The following is a 19507-nucleotide window of genomic DNA, read 5'->3' as shown; positions in this document are numbered from 1 at the left end:
CCACGGCTTCTTGCAGTGTCTGGGGGGCCACTGAGGCAGGACACGGCTCGCTGCGTCGCGGCAGCTGTAAACGTAACTGCCCACAGAAGGCGACGTCACCACCTGAACCGGGTTGAGCACAGCACTGGGCACGGCCCCTCCTCCCTGCCCCTCTGTTGCCCCCACACCGTAGAGATGCTCCACGCCTTCACGCCCCTACCATTTTCATGTTTTCCATATTTTTTTTAAAGTTTTATTTATTCTGAGAGAATGGGGGAGGAGTCGGAGGGAGAGCCCGTGCGCGCAGGGGAGGGCGAGAGGGACAGAGAGAATCTCAAGCAGGGTCTGTGCTGTCAGCACAGAGCCCTACGTGGGGCTCCATCCCATGAACCGTGAGATCATGACCTGAGCCAAAACCAAGAGTCGGACGCTCAACCGACTGAGCCCCGTGCACATCCTGGCCCTAGTAACTTAGTGACATCTGCTCTCTTTGGACTATAACTCTCTACTTTGAAAGCATCTGTCTCCTACTTCTCTTTTTCTGAGTGACCTTATTATGCGTTCCGTGGGGTTTACCTCCTCAACCTGAAAGGCCCAGAAAACCCCATCCAAAACGCTTTTGAGGGTGTTAGCGTGGGCTAGTCGATACGTAATCCACGTTGATTTTGGAAGCGGCCCACCAAAATATTCTTTCATTTCAGTAAGTTGATTATATTCTGACCAAATATAAGACCTTTCAAATAATTATGTCGATGGAAAAAACATTTAGAATTTAGGTCATCGGCTGCTTACCAAGAAGGGCCGAAATATTGTGAGAAGTCGCCTTATTTAGTCACTTTCTACAGTTCATGTTTCCTCAATAAATACAAGGTTTAACATCGCCAGGGCTCACCTGCACGTTCAGAAAGCATTCACTTAGCAACTGTCATGCTAAGAAATGTTTTTGCCCGTGATGCTTAAAAAGAACTGGGTAAATTGCTATTTTCACGTTAGTAGATAGCATTATTTACTTTTTCTCCCTTCTGACAGTAGCATGCGCAAATCAAAAACCTGAAAAAACTCATCCACTGAATTAAAAACAATGGAGATGCAGTAGCTGAATAATTCAGGTTCTACCACCCAGGCAAGTGGAGGAAGTAGCCTGCCTCACCATCCCCATATCTTTAATTACCTCAGCACAATGTGGTGGTGACAGTATTTACTCAAGAAAGATCTATGGCACTGCAATCGGCCTATCTGTCCACCTCACTCTCCTGCTAAAATTATCGGGGTGGTACCTGAATTCTTGAACAGATATGCTAATTCTCGACTAAGGGCCACTTTAAAAGCCTGTCGACAATTCCCTTTACGAACGCTCCATCTAGGTTATCCAACACATGTATGGTAATACAGTAGCTGTAATCTAAAAAATTAATCTTTACATAAATGCCCATATATCACCACGTCTGTGAAGGAAGGATTAATAGCAAGGATATAAAGAAAAAGGCTGAAAATATGACTGAATGGCATTTATGCACAGTACAAATGCACAATTCTGGGCAGAGCAATGAACCTCTAAAAATTTACACATTTTGTACGTGCTTTGAAGTATATGTCACATCGTTGAACATAATGGTGCTGACAGTGTTACCTCCTGTGAGCAGGAACGCAGCTGAGAAGCGTGATGAGTCACTCTCCCTCTTCCCCACTCAGCACCTGGCGTTAAATGAAGTGACAAGAGGACCGGTATAGTGTGTCCCCTACCAAGAGAAGACAGCACTCTACCCATCTGAATCGTTAAGGTCCACCCTCAGCACGGCCCCGACTGAAAGCAGATTTTCCCGAGACTGGCATTCATCACTCTTTGGTCTTTAACACCATGGCCCACTGGCGTTACCAACAAGGGGATACGTTATGATAACGTGTGCTTATCAGCGGTAAACAAATAGTGCTTAAAACAAAAAACAGAGGTCCCTCAAGTAATACTGACCATCACCAGGTTTGAACTACAGGGCAGAAATTCAAGTACTTTAAAATCACACACAGCATTCAGTAATTCAATGGTTAAGAACGATCCATCTAATTTGCTCATTCATTGAACACATATCTACAAATACCTGCTTTATTCAGGCACTGTATTAGATGTCAGAAATACATAATGAACTAAGTACAGTGCTTGTCCTAAAGAAGCTTAGAGACTTGTGAGTTTCCAAAATTGAAGCAAGTTCTATGCCACAAAGGGTCAATGTGACCCTAAATTGTTCACCTTATATGAGGTAGGAAAGAGGGATGGATGGGTGGATAGATGGATGGATGGATGGATGGAAGAAGGGAGGGAGGGAGGGAGGAAGGAAGGAAAGAAGGAAGGAGGGGGAAGGACAGAGGGAGGGAGGATGGGAGGGAGGGAAGGAGGGACAGAAAGAAGGAGGGAGGGAGGGAGGGAGGAAGGGAAGAAGGAAGGAGGGGGAAGGAGAGAAGGAGGGAGGAAGGAAGGGAGGGAAGGAGGGACAGAAGGAAGGAGGGAGGGAGGGAGGAAAGAAGGGAGGAAGGGAGGAAAGAAGAAGGGGGAAGAAGGAAGGAAGGAAGGAAGGAAGGAAGGAAGGAAGGAAGCGAAGGAAGGAAGGAAGGAAGGGAGGGAGGGAGGGAGCAGAGGAAGGAAGGAAGGAAGAAAGGAAGGAAGGAAGGAAGGAAGGAAGGAAGGAAGGAAGGAGAAGGAGAGAGGGAAGGAGGAAGGGTGGGAGGGAAGGAGGGACAGAAGGAAAGAGGGAGGGAGGAAGGAAGGAAGGAGATAGAAGGAACAGGAGTTGATCTGAATGAAGCCACTTAAAACAGAAACAAGCCTTTAGCAAGGGAAGTTAAACCATGTTGGTAGTTCAAAACCTGTGCAATCCAATTAATCCACAAAAATATACTGTATTTGGTGCCTCCGGGAGTCTACAGAGTAAGTTTGTCTCACAATGTTTTATCGCGTAACAGGAAACGGAGGAGCATTCAAGGCACACACTCCGCTTAACTGTTGAACGGGTGGGAGGGGCAGCGAGTTCTACAGGCAACAGAGTCAGCGATCACGGAGGTTCCTTTCTTGTAGCGAGACAGGAGGGCTGACTGCGAAAGCGGTAAGGCCAATGGTTGTGCGGGATGAAGAAGAACAGCGGCAAATCTTAAACACAAGAAAACCAGGTGCAGAGTCTAAACGAAGATCAGTGAATGACAAACCAGAAAGTTGAACTTTTTTATTTGCGAGTTTTCTCGTCTTCGAAGAGAATCCAGAAAAGCACGGACACGAAATGCCTTTCATACCATGATAGCACATCAGTAAGAGAACAGTAAGCCATTTTCTGAGCACAGACTTATGTCCCCACGTTCACTCAACACACCATCCCTGAGCGTCTCACGTGTGACTTCAACTCACGAGACAGGTATTAGTAACAGATGTGAAAGTAGTAACACAAAAGCCACAGGAGGGATTTCAGACAAACCTGTTGTTACTTCTAACTTATCGCCAACCCTCCCCCATCACAACCCCATTCATACCACGGCCCCCTCCCCACCCGGAGGGGACGGGAATTGGTAGGAGGGGGTTATCGAGGCCAAATGGAAAGGCTCTGTGGAAAATAAAGCTTCTTCTTCTTCTTTTTTAATGTTTATGTATTTATTTTTGACAGAGAGAGCTCGGTGCATGGGCAGGGGAGGGGCAGAGACAAAGGAGGAGAGAGAGAATCCCAAGTAGGTTCGTGCTGTCAGCACAGAGCCCAATGTGGGGCTTGAACTCAGGAACCATGAGGTCATGACCTGAGCAGAAACTAACAGTCCGACGCTTAACCATCTGAACCACCCAGGCGCCCCAGAAAATGAATCTTCTAATAGTGGTTTTGAAATGTGGAAAAATTTGCACACAGGTAGATGAGAAATGAATGAAGAGAAATGGGGCCACAGAGAAGTGCAAAAAACCAAAAACCGTAAGATATACAGGGTGCCATGTTCATGACTGAAGCACTAAGAAAGAATGGCTGGCTGCTGCACCTTTTTAATTCAGATGTTTAGGATTAGTTATGTGGCCAAACTGTCTAAAGGCAAGTTTCCTAAAGGAAAGCACTTCTCAAACTTTCCTACCAAGAACCACGAAAGGCAGAGGGGAGTAAATGTCGGGGCAGCCAGACCTAACTGTGGTCCTTTTTCAAAGTCCCCTGGGAATCTCGTTTAAAATTTAAACTGGACCCCGTCATCTACCAATTAAGTCCTAATATTAAAATCATGGCTTGGGGCGTCCGGGTGGCTCAGTCGATTAAGCATCCGGCTTCAGCTCAGGTCAGGATCTTGCGGTTTGTGAGTTCGAGCCTCACGTCGGCCTCTGTGCTGACAGCTCAGAGCCCAGAGCCTGCTTCAGATTCTGTCTCCCTCTCTCTCTGCCCTACCCTGCTTGTGTTCTGTTTCTGTCTCTGAAAAATTAATAAACATTAAAAATTTTTTTTAAATAAAATAAAATAAAATAAAATCATGGCTTCAATACCTTCTGGAAAAGATCCAGACATCATGACATCATTCTTTTTTTTTTTTTTTAAATTTTTTTTAACGTTTATTTATTTTTGAGACAGAGCATGAATGGGGGAGGGTCAGAGAGAGGGAGACACAGAATCTGAAACAGGCTCCAGGCTCTGAGCTGTCAGCACAGAGCCCGACGCGGGGCTCGAACTCACGGAGTGTGAGATCGTGACCTGAGCCGAAGTCGGCTGCTTAACCGACTGAGCCACCCAGGCGCCCCAACATCATTCTGGTTCATATGCAAGATAGACTAGAACGGAGTTGAAAACGTCTAGGAATTGGAGGAAACCAGCTGTCGTGTCACAAGGAAGCTTACGTGACCCGGTGGAGAAGCCCACCTGGGGAAAAACTGATGTCTCTGCTCAACAACCAGCACCAACTCCCCAGCTACGTGTCAGTCACGGTGCAAACAGAGTCAGGTACTCCCGCAGACGACTATAGCCCTGGCTGATGTCTTAAGTGCAATTTCGTAAAGAATCAGAGTTAGAAATGCCCAGCTAAGCCATCCCAAAGTCTTGACTTACAAAAACTCTATGAAATAATACATATTTCTTGCTTTTTTTTAAGCCACCAAGTTTTGGGATACTGTGTTACACACAACAGATAAATAATACACAAGAGGATACGGATGGCAAATTATTTTACTTCTTCACGAACTATGCCAAGGCATTACCTGAGAACTGTGCACAGCCCCTAGCAATAAGCTGGTGGAGTTGGATTTTCAAGCTACTGGTGACAGAAAATTCATTGAGTTAATCTTCTTGGTAAGAGGTAAAATTGCTTGTTTTATGTGACAGATTGAAATATTCTCTGAATCACTATTCAGTTTGTTTTTTAATGTCTTGGAAAAATAAGTCATCAGAAGCTATTTTTCTTTCACCAAGAAACCTATAATTTCTGGCAAATTCAAACGAAGTAAGAGCCACAAAGAACACGCACGCCGTCTATATGATCAACTCTCTTCATCCAACTACAAGATTTCACTTTTATTATACTAATGTGGATAGAAACAGTCCAAAAAAGTTGTTTTGCAACTGCAGCTGTTTGTAAGAATATTCAGCTACAAAAATATGCAAAATAAACCAAATTTATGAGAACAACAAGACCAGCCATTGATTCAGGTCTTTGTCTTGTCATGATTATCCCGTATTTTCCCTTTCAAAAAAAAAAGCCACAATTCAAAACCAAGTTTGAGTTCTTCAACAACATTTCTCACCTTGACATATACATTCCTAGGAATAAGCTTTGAATCATGTTGCTCTTCACCATAAATTTGTCTAAAATGATAGCTATTTGAAGCCCTTGTCTTTATAAAATAGTATTTTTGAAGTTTGTTTATTTTGAGAGAGGGGGCTTGAACTCATGAGCTATGAGCCGAAGTTGGATGTTTAACCAACTGAACCAGCCAGGCGCCCAATAACATTTTTTCATGATCGCACTGAAAACACAAAGAGAACCATGCGCTGAGGTCAATACAGCAGTCAATTCTCAGTAAATGTAGCAACAGCCTCAATACAGTTTATTGAGTTTTGCTTTTCATAGAACTGCCAGTTACGGCCAAACTTTTTCCCAGCTGCTTGCAACTGGGCAATATTTGAAGTTTAACATATCTTTGCTGATAACATTATAAATATAAACAAAGTCCACTAAAGTGTCAATTTTAATAGCTTTTATTGACACACACAGAAGAATTTGAGCTCTAGGTATATAGTCTCTGATGATGTCAGAGAAGGGTGTCTGAGTGGCTACCTCTTTTTGACCCAAAAGATTTTCAATCTTATTGGTGACATGGTTTCACAAAATTTCTCGCATTATGTGAATCGTACTTTCAACAATCTTTCCAAAATAACTCTTAAAGGAGGTTCCAAGAAAAATGTTATTTTCTGCATCTGCTTATATTTTTTACTACAGTGATTATATTCATAATTTATTTTGTTTGTTTTAGTTACCCAAAGACACTAGTGACTGTTCTTCAAAATGCACGTGCTTAGGGGCACCTGGGTGGCTCAGTCGGTTGGGCGTCTGGCTTCAGCTCAGGTCATGATCTGATAGGTAGTGAGTTCGAGCCCCACATCGGGCTCTGTGCTAACAGCTCAGAGCCTGGAGCCTGCTTTGGATTCTGTGTCTCCCTCTCTCTCTGCCCCTCCCCTGCTCATGCTCTCTCTCTCTCTCTCTCTCTCTCTCTCTCACTCTCTCTCTCTCAAAACTGATTAAACGTTAAAAATTTTTTTTTGCAAATGTCTGTAATTTTTTGGTTCACCTATTTGAAAGATCAATTCAAAACACTAAGGTTTAAGCTTATTTGTATCATCACAGCTAATTAACACATATAAAATTTAAGTTTTAAGGACATCGTACCATTGTCTCTTAAAGCAAATATACTAGTTGCGGCCAGCTGTAAGCATCCTCAGGACCCTCTTTTTGTTAGTCATGACCCTGTATATCTCAGGTTGTGGTAAGTTGTCCGTATAACATACTGGTTTCAAAAACAATTGGATTCGTATTTATATTCTAGTAGAAAATGAGACCTAGCAAATTTTTAAGACTTAGATAAAGAATGGTATATAACTTATACCAAATATCTTGGGTCATTTTTTGACCAACTGCAGAGAAAAGTAGAACACATAGATGATGGTTTTCATACAAAATATTTGATCTGGCCCAAGTCGGAGAAAAGCTGAAATGATGTGTCGGAGCAGAATTTTCAACAGAAAGTTTTAAAGCACCGGGCTTATAAGAGACAAAGACATAATTCAAAAGTTGTCTGTGAGGGTGCCTGGGTGGCTCAGTTGATTCAGTGTCCAACTCTTGGTTTCAGCTCAGGTCATGATTTCACGGTTTGTGGGTTCAAGCCTTGCGTCGGGCTCTGTGCTGACACTGCAGAGCCTGCTTGGGATTCTCTCTCTCCCTCTCTCTCTGCCACTCCCCTGTTTACTCTCTCTGTCTCTCGCTCTCAAAATAAATGAATAAACTTAAAAAAATTTTTTTTTACATTGTATGTGAAGGTTTTCACAATGAACAGAAGCCGCATTATCTCGCAAGTTCCTGAGCCCTGATCACATCTCCTCTATAGCTTGTGATTCTGACACTACAACGCCTGACAGCACAAAAGCATCAAATTTTCCAATCACTATTTACACAGAAAGTTTGTCTATTCTCTAGGCTTTCAAACAACCAAAAAATAAAGCAAAATGCGACATTGTCGCAACAGAGAAAAAGTGAATTATGTAGATGTAATTAGAGCATGCAGATGACAAAGTCTTGCAAGACTGCTTGATGAGCACTGGGTGTTGTGTGTTAGAGATGAGTCACTAAATTCTACTTCTGAAGCCAACACTGCACTGTATGTTAACTCACCAGAATTTAAATTAGAACTTAAAACATTAAAAAAACAAAACATATCCTCAAACTTCTAATTAATAAATCGCTGACAGTGCAAAGATGCATCATATCATTCTGAGCCTCACACTGCCTGCCCTCAGGCAAGTTGGTCCATCTCACTTGGAGAAAATGAGGATTGTCTGGGTCGTACTGTTAGATAAAACACAGGACAGTTAAATTTTAACTTCAGATAAGCAACAAGCAATTAGTTTACGTATGTCCCAAATATCACATGGGAAATACTTATACTAAAAATTACTCACTGGTGATGTGAAATTTAAATTCGTTTGTATGGTTCATTTTATGTGTGAACTTGACCAGACCCAGGCGCGTACTTATTCTAAGTATGTCCGTGAGGGTGTCCTTGGATGAGATTACAATGAAATCTGTTGCCTGAGAAAAGAAGACTGTGCTCCCTGATGTGGGAGGCCCTCATCCAGTCAGTAGATGGCTTGAGCAGAACAAAGAGGTTGACATTCCAGCTAGTCAGGGGGACCTTCCCTTGCCTGACTGCCTTCTAGCTCAAGGCATTGGTGTTTTCTGGCCTTCAGACTCAACTGAAACACAGGTTCCTCTTGGATCCCAGGCCTTTGGATTCAGACTAGAACTACACCATTGGCTCTCCTAGGTTTTAAACCTTCCTGACTGCATACCTTGGGGTTTCTCAGCCTTTATAATCACAGGAACCAATCCCCTATAGTAAATCTTTACACACACACACACACACACACACACACACACACACACACACACACTGTTGGTTCTATATTCATTCTATTTCTCTGGAGAACCCTAATACAGTCTATATTTTTATTTTCTAAAGCTTGCAACCTTACCTCTGGGTTTGCATGACTCAAGTAACAACGACTATATTGAAACAATTTTAGGGGCGCCTGGGTGGCGCAGTCGGTTAAGCGTCCGACTTCAGCCAGGTCACGATCTCGCGGTCCGTGAGTTCGAGCCCCGCGTCAGGCTCTGGGCTGATGGCTCGGAGCCTGGAGCCTGTTTCCGATTCTGTGTCTCCCTCTCTCTCTGCCCCTCCCCCATTCATGCTCTGTCTCTCTCTGTCCCAAAAATAAATAAAAACGTTGAAAAAAAAAAATTAAAAAATAAAAAAATAAATAAATAAAATGTACTTTGTGTCAAAATTTAGTATTTCGAATGTTGTGGTGTTTATAATAATCAACATCAAAAGAAACTTGCCTGACACCAGGCGTATGAGTTGTGACCAGCTAAGACTGACAGGCCAGAACTTAGCTGTGTGAATTTACTGTTGCATAGAGATTGTTAAATTATTTCCACTTGGAGTGTCACATAACTTAAATTAAGATCTTTAATTACTGTATAATATATTCAAATAAATTACTCTCTAATCTAGCAGAGGAATAAAAAACAAGTCCATTAAAAGCAACAGAAAATGCCAAATATCTCAGAATTAGTCAGTGGAAGCTGAAAACTAGAAGGAGTAGGTCTGAATAATTTATAGATCAAAGAAAAGATGTGTTATTCAATCACCAGACTTTTTAAATCAAAACTTTGCAAATTATTTTCAAAGTACTTGTGTTTTCTGCCATGTATATATAGTTACAGTTACAATACAAGCAGGAAAATCCGCAAATTTAACCGAGGTTCCTAATCTGGACAAACACGGAACCTGACCCACAGATACGTGTTATCTTCTCCTACAGTCTTTTCTAAAAATTCAACTTAATTGAAAAATATGCTAAAATTGATTCCAACAGAATTGTAGATTCTTGGCCCTCATGTGCAACCTGGCCATTACAGATCACCTCCACAGGCTGACTTTGGTCTGGCTCTTCTGCGCCCGATCCCAAAAAGTCCTCTCAATCTACACAGAGTGCCTGGACCCCACAGGCATTTGAGTTTGTAGTTCTTGGTTTTACAAGGGAGGAAATGCTGTTAAGGCTTCAGAATTCTTTAACGTGTTTCACAAGTATACTACCAATTCTGAAGGTACCAGAGAGGTCAAGATCCCACACTTGGGTTACAGCAAGCAAGCACACATCCGTGCGAGCTGAGCTCCCGGGCCCTGCAGACGTAAAGCTGCACGTGAAGAAAGCCTGACCTCAAGCTCTGGGAGGAGAGTGAGGAAGAATGCACCTGAACTAGTGCGTCCCCTCAACAAGTGTGCACCGGGTTCCTGTGCGAGTCCCCGTATGATTCTGGGCGCCGGAGAGAACAGCAGTGGGAGCTCAGACAAGACGCCCACACTCAACAGAGCTCACATCCTGGCTCACAGGCTACCGACCAATCTGTAAGCAACGCAGGTCCGGGAGCGGCAGCCGTCAGGGTCAAGACCGGAGAGAAGAGAACACAGCGCTGAACGAGAAACTAATTCACACTGCATGGTTGCAGCCCTGCTGAGAAAATGGTGCTTAAGCTGAGATTGAGCGGTGGGGACAGAGACGTATGAATAATATAGAAACAATAACATATACAACACTAATGTAGTAATATATAATGCACACACACACTATTATGTATATATTCGGTGCCCTTCACCAGCTCCCAGAAATCGTAATACCTCCCACCACCAGAGAACATTTCAAAACAAGGAAACTGAGATGGGTAGAATACTATCCGCTCAGACACAGACCTTACTCATTCATCAGTCACCAGTTTGCGCTTTCTGGGTAGACATGTCGATGAAGCTTTATCACGTGTACATTTGTAACTACAAACACCATCATGACACAACTATTCCATCACCAGCAAGAACACTGTTTGTTTGCTCCTTAATTATCATAGTTTCTGCAACCTTAACCGCTGGCAACCACCAGTATGCGTGTTTGTGATTTTTAAAAATTTCTTTAATTTTATTTTCTTTCCAGACAGAGAGTGGCAGAGGGGACAGGGAGAGACAGAATCCCAAGCAGGCTCCACGTTCAGCACACAGAGCCCGATGTGGCGCTTGAACTCACGAACCACGAGACCATGACGTGAGCCGAAATCGAGTCGGACATTCAGCCGGCTGAATCATCAAGTGCCCCTGTTCTCTATGATTTTATCACCCTAAGAATATCATATAAACGTGCTATAAATCGACTTTTTAATCTCACTCAGCAAAATGTCCTTGAGATCCATCCAAACGTCTGATGTTTACTCATTTACTCCTTGAAGGACATTTGTGTCACTTTTATGTCCCGAAAAATTACTGAAGACTCCAAATTGCTTTCGTGTACATGTATTATATGTATGGAAAATGTACCATGCCGGAAATTCCATTGGAAGCATTTAAAAACATTTATTAATTCCCTTGAAATTAGCATTAACAAACCCATTATCTGTTCGTAGGGATCTTCTGTTTTTCCGAGAAATGACTGTATCTGTGCAACTCTGTCTAACGGAAGGCCTGCCAGACTCACACACTGGCCTCGGCATTCAGTGCGCTGTTGAGATCACAGGTCACGTGACCTCTGAGAGCCTCCTCTAAACATTCGCGACAGAACGAGGGAGAAAAACTAACATCTTGCACGATGATGAAAAGCCTTGTGACCTTGTGGACACCCTGAAGAGATCTCCAGGGCCCCCCGGATTTCCTGGAGAACCACTGAGCGAGAGTCTTGGATGATAGAGAGGTCGGAGTTTACGTGGAAGGAAGTTCGGTGTAGGGTTTTAAGCGAAGAGAGTGACAGAATCTGATTTTTAACTTTCTGCAAAATCACCCCTCTGGGTTTGGCGACCATCATGAACGCCTCGGGCGGTGGAGGACGGCCAGCAGTGGCACAGGAGGCCTCAGGGGCAGTAAAGGGACTGATCGGGAGGCGACAGAACAGTGAGAGGAAGACAGACACAGTGTCCAAGGCGCCGTGAGGAAGCAGAGGAGGGAGATGAGGGAAGGAGAGGAAGCAGGGATCTCTCATCATTCTGTACCTACACTGGTGTTGGTAACTCTGGCAGGAACAGAGCACTCTAGGGTGAATTTGGCAAAAGAGAAAAGTGTGCATTTGATGGGACGTTCCCTCCCTCTCTCCCTCCTTTCCTTCCCTTGCCTTCCCTTCCTTTCCCTTCCCTCCCCATCCCTTCCCAAGCTGCTATCTCATTGATGGCACAAGTTAACATCAATGACATCTTACACATAAAGGACCATACTTCTTCTCCATTCCACTACTCTCTCCAAACATAGATTAGGACGGACTACAGATTTCACAGGCAGTTCCGTAACAGCTCTTATAACGAAGAAGGCACCAACGTTTAATGATTCCATTTGCCTCTCCGTGTTGTTGGAGCCTTCGTTGGGAATAAACACAGGAGAGTTCAGACCAGAGGACAGTAACATTAGGTAAACATATCACCGAAACAATGTAACAATAGTCACTTTTTTTCCTTACCCCATTCTTTTGGAGGATACTATATAAACAAAATTATTTTATTTGAGTGGAAACGGAGGCGTTTGTTTAGACCTACACGTAAACAGAGATTCCTCAGAATCAGCAACGGATAATTACAGGGTCCCCTGTGTGCCGAGAATGTTCTTAAAACGGATTCCAAGTTACGGGAGAAGCAGCGTCTGAATCCTTCAGGAATAAATTGTATATACAAGGTTAGCGGTCTTTGGTTTATAACGCAGTGCCCATCACTGCGTTGATTTAGACATAGAGAAAGCCGTTCCCCTCTTGTTTGTCAGTTCGTAGGCTCCTTTCCTGCCTTCATTTTTTCAAAGGCACCAACACGTGTATTCAAAAACAAAGCCTTTTCCTCAGTTGTCTTATTAAGATCACATAGACTCCAAAGGCCAGCCACCTGCCCAACACGACGCGCTCTTGAAATACTGTACCCTCAATGCAAAGAAACCTTGCTTCTAGTCAGGGTTTTGGACCCTGTCTTAGTGCCATACCCTCGGCAGGCAGGTGTCAATGGCCTGTTAAAAACAAGACCCACAGCATCTTCATTTGGAGTAACGGGCAGAGAGACCTGGACTAATTTATAACAAAGTTCCCTGAGATGGCCGGCATATTCGGCGGTCTACTCAAATTGGATAACACACCTTGCACTCGCTCCACGAAATTGTATTCTCCCGTCTAAAGGAAACTGAAGCTTCACATTCTTTGAGAAGACATCTCCATAGAATTAACTGGGTTTTTTTTCTGTGCTGTCATTACATCATGCTGATCGCTGTCTGTTGAGCACACTCTGGGAGTTCAAGGGGCAGAGCAAGCTCCCCCACGGCGGGTCCTGTGTCGACGTCACCTCCGTGCTGCCTGCAGGTAGCACGTGTAATGGCGGGTGCTCGGGACATTTCCAACTAAAACTCACACGACACAGGGGACTCTGGAGAGCCATAATTACCGTTAAACAAATCATTACAAGTTCATCTGTTTACTCTGCCTCACTGAATGTTCTTCAAAAGTGAGAACGACAGAAACCATGTCTACACATACCCCATGGGGCTCAACACATGGCTTATTTATTGACTGCTTAACGATTTGCTCCTAAGCACTGCATTCATTTCTCCGTCCTGGACCCTTCATGGCCAGGAACAACACAAAGGGCAAATGCATGGGTACACAGAAGCACCACACAAAAGATTTCCGAAATATATGCGATACCGTGGTTTTTATGTATGACACCGGAAAATGACAATTTTTGAGTTTGGGCTGCCTGTCTGGATGCTACAGCGTGGGACAAGCCACGCCTGACTAACAGACAGATCTTATGTGGGACAAGGGAAGGCAGCCTACCCCAACAAGGCAGGCAATGTTGGGAAGGCCTCAAAGGCAACAGTGATGGAGAAGGGGGAGACCTTCCTAGACCAACAGCCAGGCCAGGCGCATCTCGAGAGGCGGAAAGAGACCACACACAGCAGCCAGAATACGCTCTCAGCTGGGTAGGCACTCTTTCAACTCACTGACCCCAAACTCCTCCCTCTACATCCAGGAAAGTTCCAGGGACGCAACTGTCCGTTAGCTCCTTCAAGCAGGCACGAACACCCAAGTGGAATAAAAAAACGTACAAGAGCAGCATCCATCAGGAAGGGAAAGAAAAGAATGAGAAGATGCTACACCCATCTATCATTAAGAAACTCCAAAAGCTCAAGTCAGAAAGGCAAGAACCAATCAGTTATTTTGAGAGCAATGAACATGGGCGTCCGTCAATGGTAAACTGTGAATCAAAGACTGCCTTCAAACATGAAGCAGGAAACAGACTGTGGGGTCATTGAAGACTATTCCACGAAGACACTAGATTCGGAAAAAGACCCTGCAACATGGCAACAGCTGAATAGACGCTAAAAATCAGGGCTCATCTGGGGGTCGTAAAATTAATTTACACTGGATTTGGAATCACATGGACTGTAGAAAAAAGGGGAGTCTAGAGAGCGTCTTCTCTCCTGGGAGGGGCACGCAGCTTGAACCCCTGGGAGGCCGCCGTCGCAGTGCCAAAGCCACAACGGGTAAAACCAACAGGGGACACCAACAATTAACAGGTGACGCCAATATTCTTGGCGACTTTGTGGTACAGGGGATTATGCCCTTCCTATACAGGTCTGACATTGAAAATCCCAAGTTCATACAAAGTAAACATTCCACTGTAAGACTGAAACAAGGTCCCACGTAACTGTAGTTGCAGGAGCTCAGATTTGAGAGATTACTACGCACCTCAATTGATCTTCCCCAACCCTCATGGCAAATGATCTCCACTTTACAGATGCGGACACCGGTCTTGGTAAGGCTAGGAAGCGTGTCTGCAACTGGCCGGCCAAGGAGAGCACCTTGGCTTGAATCTGTGTTCATATTCTATTATAAGGTGGAGCCTTCCTGACTTTCAGAAAGAGCTGACCCAAGAATGCTTTAAATAAACGCCTCCCTGATACATGTGGAGCATAGCCCACTTGTCATAACCAAGTGAACATGACTTGCCAGTAACGTGCCTGTTATAACACAGCCAAGGGCACACAGACTGTGCCGATTCTGGGGGAGTTGCCCACTCTGTCTAGACGCAGAGACAGAAGCTAGAGAGGTGCCTCAGAGCCAGACAGCAAAGGATAAAGCACAGGATTCCTCACCCCAAATTGACTAAGATCAACAGGAAAAACTATTAATGTCCCTATCGATCAAATCCATGATACGGTTTTTAAAACACTGATGGGAGGGTCATCTCTTCCTTCGAAGACAACAGTGCAAGGTAGAAGGAAAAGAAGAAATCTTCATTTTGCTTCCTCTCTTTCTTCCCTCAAAACAGACTTTCCTTGGAAACGTGTTATGACATCAACAAGAAAGAAAAGCTACGACTCTTACAAAAATCGATTTGCCATTTTTAACATTTAGGTCAACAAAACTTTCCCACTGAAATTCGGCATTTGTGAGCTTGATCTTAGCGCTCAGTCAAAGCTAAAAGCCAAGGTCCCGTAGAGCGAGGCACTGTGGGAAAATCTGCATTCACCGGAAAGCAAAATATCCACAACGCTTTTCACAAAGACTGTTGTTCAAGAAACATTTGCCTGTAATGGAGAAAGACAGCCAAATGGAATGAACGACTCTGTTTTTTGTTTGTGCCCCATATCCGAGGCGGGCCCAGCAGTTAAGAATGTGCCTCCCCTCTGCCTGGAACGTGTCCCATTCCCCATCTCCGGGGTCTCTCGGGTCAGCCCCCTCGCAGGCTAGGGCAATCACTCCCCACACGAGGCGGTTTAGATGAAAACACATGGGGTAACTTGGCCACACCACGTCCAGCAGAAGCCCCGAAGGCGAACTACCGGGTCTCAGCTTGAGACCTCAAAGCATTCCCCAGGGCCTCTGGGCCAATCGGAACACTGTGATCTACTCAGATTTACAGCCGATGCCTCGGGAGGGAAAAGAAAAAAAAGCACACTGCCAATGAGATTCTCGGACAGTCTTGGGCCAAAATCACGCTGCTTCTGGGTGTGTGAGCAGTAGAAACCATTTTGTGCGTAATTTTTAACTGGAACGTATTCAGAAATTACAATCACGCTGATCATTTATTTTCCCTTTCTTCAAAAGAAATGCTTGGGACGGCAGCATCAGCTATGATTCTGGGACAGTCTGATTTGAGGGAGAGACACCATCAGGTCCTAAGTCGGTGTCTAAGGAAGAGAACCTTCCTCCATGGGACACATTTCTGTATTTCAGCCCTCGTTGGCTTCTGCGTGACCCACATAGAGCTAGTCCCAGGGAACACTCTGCCCGGCGTGATGGAGCTTACAGCCTCTGGGTGTATATTTTAACACCAACACACATTTTCTTCACTCCCGCAGCAGTGCCCTGACGTATGGAGGAGAGACAAGCTGCCTTTTAAAGAGCCTGGTTCCACACCTTGCTGGAAAGCAGGCTCGCGGACTCTGCCCGTCAGCGAGTCAGTGAGGACCCAGCTAAGACCTACTCCGGAGGAGACAGGTCTTGTGGACTTAGAGCTGAGCCTACACCATTTGTGTCATACACAGTAACAATTACCGCTACACAACCCACAGTTTCATCATCTTGATTTTGACCTGCTCCAAAACCTACACGCCATCGTGACAACGATCCAATCCTCGGGGACTTGTAGGCAGAGCAGACCAGGAGCACCGAGGAAGCTGTCAGAAGGGAACTACAGTCACATGCGTCAGGACTGGAAACGAATCTGGCAGGCAGTAAAGGAGAGGCTGACCTTAGGGAAGTGCCCCCAGCAGGTGTTCAAGGAAAGCTTACACAGGATGTCTTTGCAGGTATTTTCCATACATGATCCCACGTCACTGTCACAAGGGCCCCATTGAAGGAAAAAGTGTATCTTCTAGCTTCGAGGTCAAGGGAGTACAGCTAGGAGACCATGTAGGCCAGCCAAGCCAGCAAGAGTATGGAAGCCAAGACTCAGGGAGCAAGGTGACATCCCTAAGATCACACAGCTCACCAACGTCAGCGCCGGCATCCAAAACGCGCTAACTCTGCCTCAAAGACCATGACTTTTCAACCACAACACGTGGCCCCAAAAGGTCTTCCCAGGCCCACACTTGTTGACGAGTTCTGCTTACCAGGCAAGAGCCGAGGTACTGTTCATATGCTGACTCGCTAAAGGCTCACAACCACGTCATGAGGGGTGACATTTTACAGAGGAGGAAACCGAAGCGTCTCTGATCGCACCCGCAGAAGCCCCCCCGAGGCCACACTCCCTCGACCCCTTCACCGCTCTGAACAAAACAGACCGCACGTTCGACACGCCGCTTTACCGTTTTCGAAGTCAGTTCGAATGACATTCTAACAAGTAAGAGCTGAGACAGATTACAAAATGGCGTTGCCAGACGACCTGTTTTTATTATTAAAACACGTCCACGGGGGGAAAGAGTACTGGTTCTGATGTTCTCGAAAGAAGCAACTTCTTCTTAGGTAGATTCCTGTCACAGGCACAGGGAGTAAGCAATGATCAAAATTCTGAGAAACATAATCCCCCTTTTGAAAACCGGCATACCGACGCCGTTGGCTTCTCTGACACGAGTAATGCGCTAAGTTACACAAAAAGTGGAAAATGAATAGCGATTATATGGGAAAAGCCGAATACGATCGTCTTGGGGTTTGAAACGTTTGTCCTGCATTTCTCACTCCTTCTCAGATTCTGAAGGCTGACCCGAGAGGAGGATGAGTCACTCGACAGGTGGGCTGAGAACATGCCAGATCCGGCATTCTCCCGCCACAGGAAGCGGCAGTGGGGGGGCGCCAGCTGTCTGCTAGGGATCGTGAGGCAGACGGGGTTTGCCGTGGTCTCCCCACCCCCTCCCCCGCTTTCTGAGTGGCCCTCTCCACCCCCGGGGTGGGGGGTCCTCCACGATCCCGGGGACACACACCCATCCCACGCTGTAGTCGCTCTTGTGGGAGAACCCAAGTCTTCGCTGGAAATCCTGTGTGCCTCCAAGATGAGAAGAGAACTGTCTGAGCCACCCAGGCGCCCCAGGGCAGGGGTTTCTAAACAAAGCGCTCTGGGGTCCGAGGGTTCGTCCAAGGCTGGCCCATGCGTGCGGAGAAAACGGAATGGACAGAACTCTGCTCCTCTCTCCTCGTCCCACAAGACATCTCTCATCCATTTGTCTACCGAGGTTCTACGGAATAGCTCTCCAGGGGGTACCCTCCCCGCAGCATCCTCCCAGTAGGCTCGCTCTTCTCTCTCAACCCCCCCAAACCCTCTCACCTGCTCGCGTAGCCGGTGACTTTGCTGCCCTTTTCCCGGAGAAGACAGAATCCGTGAGGGCTCCACCGCCTCGTCTGATTCCATCACTACATTACACAACGTTATGGGGCCCCACCATCCCCTTCTCCCTTCTCAGCAAAGCCCCACGCCTCTTCCTTTCTTTAATCCTCCCCGCAAGGCCTTGCTCTTGGGGTCCCCCGCTCCTTCCATTCCACTGCCTCCCCCGTCGCAAAAGAAATCGCTCTTACTCTCACAATCTCCGCCAGCTGTGGCCCAGTGTCCAACTTCTCCACTCTTTCTCAGAGCAGACCTGTCACCCCAACTCTTTCTCCACCTCCCCCAGTCCTGCATCAGCCCCCACCTCCGGCCCACAGTCGTCTTACACCCCAAACGCTCTCAGTTGTTAACTCCACTCAGCCACCCTTTGAGTCCTAACTTCCCAGCCCTCTCAGCACCGTGTGGCACATGGGCCACCCACCCTCCACCTTGATACTGTCCTTTCTCCGTCTCCAAGTCCGCACCACCTCTTGGATTCGCTCCAGTCCCTCCTGGCTCCTCCCTTGGTTACCAACCCTGGCCCTCTTCCCTCTGCACACAGTCTCCTTAGGATGTCTCATCTGTACACTGGAACTTCCCTGCCAAGATTGCCAAAATCCACACCTGGAGACCAAAATAATATATCCAAAAACCTCGAGATACAGGCATCCGAAACCTGACCTTCCCTAAATTAACGTCTTCACTTTCCCCTCAAAGCTTGACCTTCTGTTCAGTAAACCGAATTATCATCTGCCTGGTTACTCATCTGCAAATTTCCCCATGACCACTCCTCTCCCTCTCCCTCTCCCCCTCTCCCCCTCTCCCCCTCTCCCTCTCCCTATTTCTCTCTCTCTCCCCACCCTCATCCAACTGTTGGCCGGGTCCTGTCCATTCTATTATCTAAACTACATGCACGCATATTTCTTTCATTTTTTTTCTTCAACCCTCCTGCCAAAATTTTACCTGTGACGTCAACCCTTAAATGGACAGATGCACTAATGTCCTAGCTGGCTTCTCCCACACACGCTTCCCTGTCTATAAGGCCGAGCAATATTCTCAAAGTATTTATCAGGTCACAAGAGTCTCATTTTTCAAGCCTTCTGATGGCATGCCACGAAAGTGAAGATAAAATTGAAACTCCTAAGTATGCCCACAAAATGGTGTGATCGGACTCCAGCCTCAGTTTCCACCGTCCTCCCAGCTCAGCACCCACCCACCAGAGCTAACTCCTACAGTTACCCAAATGGATCAGGATCTCTCCTGCCTCGTTTCTCCTTTTCTAGTAGGTTCCACCACCTGGAAGTGTCTTACCTCTGGTCTTTCCCCACACTCACCTCTACTGACTCTTCAGACATCTAAGTACCACGTCCCCACACGTCTTCTCTGACCACCCCCTTCACCTAAACTAACACCGTATTCTCTTAGTAAAATATATGTACTTATTTTGGCTTGTTCT

At 45.7% G+C, this 19507-nt stretch overlaps 1 protein-coding gene across 3 annotated transcripts in view; it reads right to left on the bottom strand.

The window, feature by feature from the left end:
* PDGFD (platelet derived growth factor D) overlaps positions 1–19507 on the bottom strand; it is a 225219-nt gene that overhangs the window by 141947 nt on the left and 63765 nt on the right. The gene's annotated exons all lie outside the window — the stretch shown is intronic.

The sequence above is a fragment of the Puma concolor genome, chromosome D1 (genome assembly GCF_028749965.1).
Source record: "Puma concolor isolate L17-30 chromosome D1, mPumCon1.1.hap2, whole genome shotgun sequence".
Classification (NCBI taxonomy): Eukaryota; Metazoa; Chordata; class Mammalia; order Carnivora; family Felidae; genus Puma; species Puma concolor.
This window is presented reverse-complemented; position numbering and strand designations above follow the sequence as displayed.